The sequence below is a fragment of the Ixodes scapularis genome, unplaced genomic scaffold, assembly GCF_016920785.2.
Source record: "Ixodes scapularis isolate PalLabHiFi unplaced genomic scaffold, ASM1692078v2 PGA_scaffold4__175_contigs__length_147842914, whole genome shotgun sequence".
NCBI lineage: Eukaryota > Metazoa > Arthropoda > Arachnida > Ixodida > Ixodidae > Ixodes > Ixodes scapularis.
The window spans coordinates 102,412,675-102,419,859 of record NW_024609879.1 but is presented as its reverse complement, the minus strand read 5'-3'; positions in this window follow the sequence as shown (position 1 = coordinate 102,419,859).

The window sequence follows — 7,185 nt, the reverse complement described above, 5'->3', positions numbered from 1 at the left end:
TCATTCCCAGTCTCGGGATTTTGCCTCATGATCAACATACACCAGCTCGCCTGCACCTCGACAATTTTTTTGTTTGTAATTGCTTTGGAGGTTTATTTCCTGGGTTGGAAGAAACGCCGAGCAAAAAGCACAGAAGCTGACATAACTTGAGGTCGAGGAGCGTTCTACCATACCAGTGGCGTCGGAAGAGGAAAAACGGGTGAAGGGGGGGGGGGGGGGGAAGGGGGGGAGGGCTCAAGTCTCTCCCCCCCCCCCCCCCCTTCCCAGATATTTCGGACTGTTAAAGAAAATACGGCGAAAGAGGGCATGATCGAGCTTATTTTAATCCTTCGGAATTAATTATAATCTGAAATTATTTATGCATATGTATAGCTACTGTCGCTTTTCACTGCATAAAAGATCGCGTAGATGGTCATTGTTAGAAACTTGTTGTCAGAAGGCACTACTCGTCACATGCTCGGTGGCTCGGAAGTTCAAAGCTATGTCTTTTCGACCTAAATAACTGTGCCATTGGTAAAAGATAATCCATAAATAAACATAACAATAAATTGAAAAAAAAAAGAACTATCAAGAAGTTGCCGGAAGTGTTGTGTTCTTGCATATTCAGAGGTCCAGAACTATGAAACACGTTTCTCCTACCAATATGTGTACAGGCCAAAAGAAACACGTCCCAAAAACGTAAAATGAGAGAATTTTTTTTTTTTTTTATGACGCGCTGAACTTGATCAATTTTAGAAATCTTTTCCCACGAGTTAATTTATTCCTCAACGTGAAAAAAACAATAAATACATTATTTTGTATTCAGCAGATGGTAATGATATGTACTGTCTGTGGTGTTAATTTAAATTGTTGAACAACAATAATCATATCTTAAGACGACACTCACCTAGGCTATATATAGATCATTCTTAAAAAGTTTAACATCTCTACCATAAATAGCTTCGGCTATAGCGCGCTTCAAATATGGCACAAACGACAATTGTCAAAAGCCCGTCGTCCTTCCTCGCTCCTTCGGGAATCTATTTTTCTAAAACCAAGCATACCAGATGATTGAAAGAAACGGCATTGTCTTTCGCAAGGAATGCGGCACCGCCTGTAAAATTGCAAAAAAAAAAAAAAAAAAAAAAAATACCAATGTACCTCACTGCTTGAATCCCAATGAAACCGCCTGCCGGTCTTTCGAAAGTCGACGGACTTCGAACTTTTGTCCTAAAAGTTCGAAGTTCGTCGAACTTTTGACTTTTCAGAAATCGAAAGTTTGACAATTTTGCATTCTTTCGAATTTTAGATTAATAAGTTCGAAAGTTCGAAAATTATCGAATTTCTTAGCGTAGGAAGTTCGAAACGCTTCGAACGTTTTAGTGCAAATAGTTCGAAAGTTCGAAAATTATCGAATTTTTAGTCTATCAAGTTCGGAAGTTCGACAAGCATCGAATTTTGCAGCGTAATAAGTTCGAAATTTCGAAAAGCGTCGAGCTTCTTAGTTTAATCAGTTCGAAAATTCGACTTCCCTCGAATTTATCAGTTATGGAAAGTTCGAAAATTTGAAATCTTTCGACCTTTCGAACCGCTTGATTCGCTCATCGAAACTTCGGTTCGAAAAAAGTTCGCGGCATCACTAATATTTGCGCGTTCGTTGGGGCAGTTGTCGTAACCGGTTGTAACGCACAAATATTGATAAGTTTTGTTGCGAGTACGCTGCATTTCTTAATTCTATGATGGGTATTCCGTGACCTAACGTTAACCACCAAACTTCTGTTGAATGGCACTGACTCTGAGTTGATGGCTGCCACCCTGCCAGTGAATTTGATCGTGTTCCAACGGTTCAAACTGTTCAAACTACAGGTTCAAACTTCAAACATGTGTAGCACCCGCCTTTCTCGCATATGCGTCGTCATTTTTGTTTTGTGACGAACATAAATATGGGTGAAAGCCTCAAATTGTTTCATTTCGCGGATAGAAACCGTTTCAAAGATAAGCATCGCTGCCATACCAGAAATCCCACACGCACGTGCACCCCCCCCCCCCCCCCCCCCTCTCTCCCGGGCCTAAAAAAGAAAAGGGGTTATTTTGTTACAAAAATAACATGTATAACTAGCAGACAAGATGCCAACGTTGCATAACTAAAAACTATTTTATTCAGCACTCTAAGTGATCATCTTAAACTTTCAAGGTCGAAACGGGGCCCGTTTCCGTTTGCTCGATCCCATCAACATATTCTGAAAATTGTTAATAATTTGTTAATAATAAAACGACGTGCTCTAAAACTCTGGTATCTGGTTCAGACAACTAGAGCTACATTTGGACGTTGACTTCGCAACCGGTAAAAATATTTTTGCAATTAAAAAAAAAAACAAAAAAAAAAAAAACAAACAAACAAGCGCAAAAACGGCGTAAATTTATTTTCGCGATGAAAAGAAAACGAAACAAAAACAAATGGCATCCCGGGAAGAGTAAAACAACATTGACTTTAAAAAGTAAAGAAATTTTTTTTATTATTTTTTTTTAAAATTTTGTTAGACGTTAGATTTAAACGGGGTTTCTGTGTCTCATCGCGCGAATCTAATTTTTATTATCTTCTTAAATTGGGGTTATATTCATTTGGTCGACTTAGTCAATATTACATTGTCTACGCCCCCCCCCCCCCCCCCTTTAAAAAAAGGAAAGTAGGGAAACATGTTTTACACTAGCCATGCAGCTGTAACCTGAATTTTATATAAGATAATTAAAAAGAAAAAAGAAAAGAAGACCGAAAGAGGACGCTATTTCCTTTGCAAGCGGATGCGTGTTTGCTTGTTTTGTTTTGTTTTTTCAGGCTGAGCTCGATGTTGCAGAAATTGAGCCTCAAAACTTGCTTGTCAGCGGCGAATTACGTGCTACGTAGAAGCGGATCCCACGCTGAATCGAAGCCCTTTTCGGCGCAAAAGGAATCGAAAGGTACGTGGCACGTAGTCTCTGCTCTTGCGCACCCTCGGATGGATGGCCATTTTGTTTTACCATTTAAGTTTAGAATATTTAAGTGTGAAAACTATATTCACTCCGCACTGAAAAAAAAGTGAGGCTATAAAACCCCCTTGCCACCAGTTAATAGGATAATACCTAGTTTTCTCTCGCCATTCACTTAATCTTTGCTCGGTAATCTCTACTGTCTTGTAATCCACTCTTCCTTCGCTGTCTCTAAAACCCAATGACTTTATTAAATCTATGTTGTCTTCGGTAGGCATAGGGTGAAGCCCTTTACAGCAGAGTATCAAGTGCTCAGCCGTCTCGTCCTCCTCTCCACAAGCAGTGCACACTGTATCCATTTTCTGGTACTTCGCTCTGTATGTTCTGGCTCGCAGAACACCTGTCCTCGCATCAAACAACAATGAGCTTCCCCCAGAATTGTCCTAAATGCTTTCTTTGGCAATAACTCTTTTGTTTAATCGATATCCTTCCAGAGCCGTCTTTGTCTGCATTCCCTCTAGCCACCGATCTCTTTCTGTGGCCTTAACTTTCTTCTAAACTGATACCTGCTCTTCCGTAGCTCCCCTACAGCCGAAAAACTTCCCTCTTAATGTCCTAGTGCACTGTCTCCGCTTTGTGTCTACACTCCTCATGTATAAATAGCTGAAAACCTTTCGTGCCCATTGCTCCCCATCCATTTGCCTCAACCGATCCTCAAATTCTATCTTGCTCACCGCTTCCCTGCTCTCAAAAGACGCCCATCCATGTCTCCTTGTAATCCCTGGTTTGGCGTTTTGCAATGTGCCCGCCAAAGCCAGCCTACCTACTCCGTGCTGTTCTATTTCTAGTCTTGCATGCACTTCGGATTTCATGCATAGCACTGCGTTTCCAAAAGTCAAGCAAGGCACAATGACCCCATTTCCAAATCCCTTTCACCACCTCATACCTGTTGTAATTCCAAAGTGCTCTATTTTTCATTACAGCTGCATTTCTGTTGCCCTTACCTATTATATACTTTTCATGCTCACTGAGATATTCTGCACCATGACATATCCATACTCCTAGATACTTGTATTTACTAGCTCTCTGAACTGTAATATTCTGTATCTTCAGCCTCTCAACTTCATCATCGTTAAAAATCATGAATGCTGATTTTTCACTACTGAATTCTAAACCTATTTCCTCTCCTTCCCTACCACAGATGCTCATTAATTCCTGCAACTCTGTCCTGTTGTTAGCCATTAGTACGATATCATCCGCATACATCAATCCCGGTAAGGATTGCTGAATTTTTTGGCCTAGCTTACTGTACGAAAAGTCGAATCCAAGCCCACTCTTCTCCAGTCTATCCTCCAGTGCTCTCAGATACAACATAAACAGCAAAGGCGATAACGGGCACCCCTGCCCAAGGCCTCGTCTTCTCTCTATTTTCCCCGTCGCCTTTCCTTCCCATGTTATAATCACCTTATTATCTTTGTAAATGTTCCTTAATATTGCTTTTAGTACCTCATCTACGTTTAAGCTCTCCACTATGTCTCACAGGTTCCTTTGGTTCACATTGTCATAGGCACTCTTGATATCCAGGAATGCCAGCCAGAGATGTTTGTTTTCTTTTTGCGCTATTTCTAAACACTGTGTTAGAGAAAATATATTGTCCTCCAGCCTTCTTTGTTTCCGAAACCCGTTTTGTACCTCGCCCAGTATGCCCTCGCAATCTACCCATTCCTCCAGTTTGTTCTTTATAATCTGCATTACCAACCTGTAAATAACTGGTGTCACGGTTATGGGACGATAATTCCTAATATCAGACTTATCTCCCTTTTCCTTATATATCATACTCATCCTACTAAGCCTCCATTCATCTGGAATATTTCCTTTTGTTATCATGGTACCCACTACCTCCCTTAGTTTTGCCTTAGATTTAGGACCCAAATTCTTCCCCAGCTTGATTGGGATACCATCTGTGCCTGTCGACGTGCCACTAGGGACCCTTCGTTCCGCCTTTTCCCATTCTCTTTGTCCAAAATCCGCGATGTCACATGCTGGACTGCTACTTCCTTCGGTTCTCCTATCTTCCGCATGTGCCCGCGTTCCCGAAAGTTCTCCTCCATCACTGCTCCTATATTTGGTATCGCATCATCTCCCTCTAATTGATCTCCCTGATGCGAGAGTGTGAACACCTGTCTAGCTTGCGTCGTTTCACCGAGTGAGTTCAAATGCTCCCAAAACTTCTTGGCTGCGTTTCTATCTTTCTTGCTTACATCACTCATCCAATCCTCACCCTTTCCATGAATTTTCGCATTGATCAAACTGGATGCCTCTCGGCGACATGTTATAAAAGTGTTCCATTTTATTTTTACTTCCGTTTCTGACGGGGGGAAGAAGTTTTCGTTTCGGGCGGACGTGATTTTCTCAACGCTTCACCAAAACCAGTCTCTACATTTCGTTCGGGTGGTGTCAGCCCCCCAGCGCAACCCCAATCATCGAGGAGGATGCCATGGTCAATCAAGGGACCCTCAAACTACCGATTCTGAACCCGGCGGGGTCCATATCGGCAAATTCGGAAATCGAGGAGATGGAGTTAGCGGTAAGCCTAACATCTGGCACCTGCGGGCCCCAGACCCCGGCGAATGCAACGCAGTCACCGACGTCCGATGTCACGACTATTGACATACAACTTGACACGGGACTTTTCAGGCATCTGGGAATTTCAAAAGAAGACGTAGGAAGACTGATAACTGAGCTTCTGGTCCACTACGCGCAAGGCACGTTGAATCTAAGAAGCGCAATCCCACAAGACGTCCCAAACGGAGGGACAGCGACCCAGCCAACGCCCGACTGCAAAATGGTCTACCATCCACCTTCGAATGATTTTCCGGCACTGAACGACCGGTAAGGTAAAACAAACGCTTCTCTCGGAATGTCGCAAGCTACGCTTACCGGTGAAGGAAACGACTTTTTAGACCATGTTTCCCAGCTAGACAATTGGCAGGTGAATAGAAACAAGCGTCGACGCAAACGAGCTACGACGCCAAGAGAAAATCTAGAGGTGAAAGCGTCAGATGAGACCGAAGAAAAGACAAAAGGCCAAGCACCTACACAAACGGTGGTACTCAAGCCTATATGCCGCGAGGATGTCAAAACATTCGGATCAAAAGAGATTAAGAATGCTGTGGAAAAAGCGGGAATTACGTGGGAAAGAATATAGGATACAAATTCAACCCAAGACGAACACGATCGCAATAACCACACGCAACGAAGAGACGGCAGAGAAACTCCTTAAAATCAAAGAACTGAACAAGAAAGACAAAGCATACGCCCTGCGACCCATGGGAAATAATCACAGTAGACGGGTAATTTATCTCAACGGAGATGCCAGTGAAGAGACCCCCGAGACTCTGTTAGCCGATCTGGAGTGTCGGACGGCAAAGTCGTTTACGCAAGGCTTATGGGAAAAGATATTGATGCTGTAGTCATTACCTTCGAGAGTACCCGGCTGCCTAAAAAGGTGGTCTTCTCTAGACAAATCTTCAACGTGAAACCCTACAGACCACCACCGATAGTGTGCTATAACTGCCATGGCCTAGGTCATATGACCGACGTCTGCCCCTGCCACGAGCGTCGATCTGGATGTTGTGGCTACATCCACGAAGAGGATATGGAGGACTGCAAAAGGGAATTGCACTGTCGAAATTGCAACGGACCCCATGTCTCTACGAGCAAGGACTGCCTCAAGAGCAAGATTCTGGGGAAGAAATCTTCACAGCTAAGACAACCACCGCGACCGCAGAGGACTAGCTATGCGGATGCGATTAAAGTAGTCGATTCGACACAATCCACAGTCCAAGTCAACAGTTGCGACCCGAGCGGTTCACAAGAACGGGCTTCAACGGACTGGGTTCTAGACTGGGCCGAGATAATCGCCAATGAAAACAAGCCGAAACCGCAGCCGCAGCTGACTGAAACGAAAGAAAAGGACACGGCACGGGTGGACGAACGGCAAGCTACCAAAGCCGAACTGAAACGAATATAAACTAAGGTAGACACGGGATTCAGCGTCATATTCCAAGTGCTAGAAGAAATACGCAGACTTATTTGAACTGAAAAAAGACCTACTGCCTCAGTCTGCCCGGACGCTAGAAGCCAAACGATTGGACGGACTACCACGAAAATGACCCGGATCACTCAATGGAATTGCTCCTCTTTCCAGGCCCGAGGAACAGAACTTAAGCTCCGCTT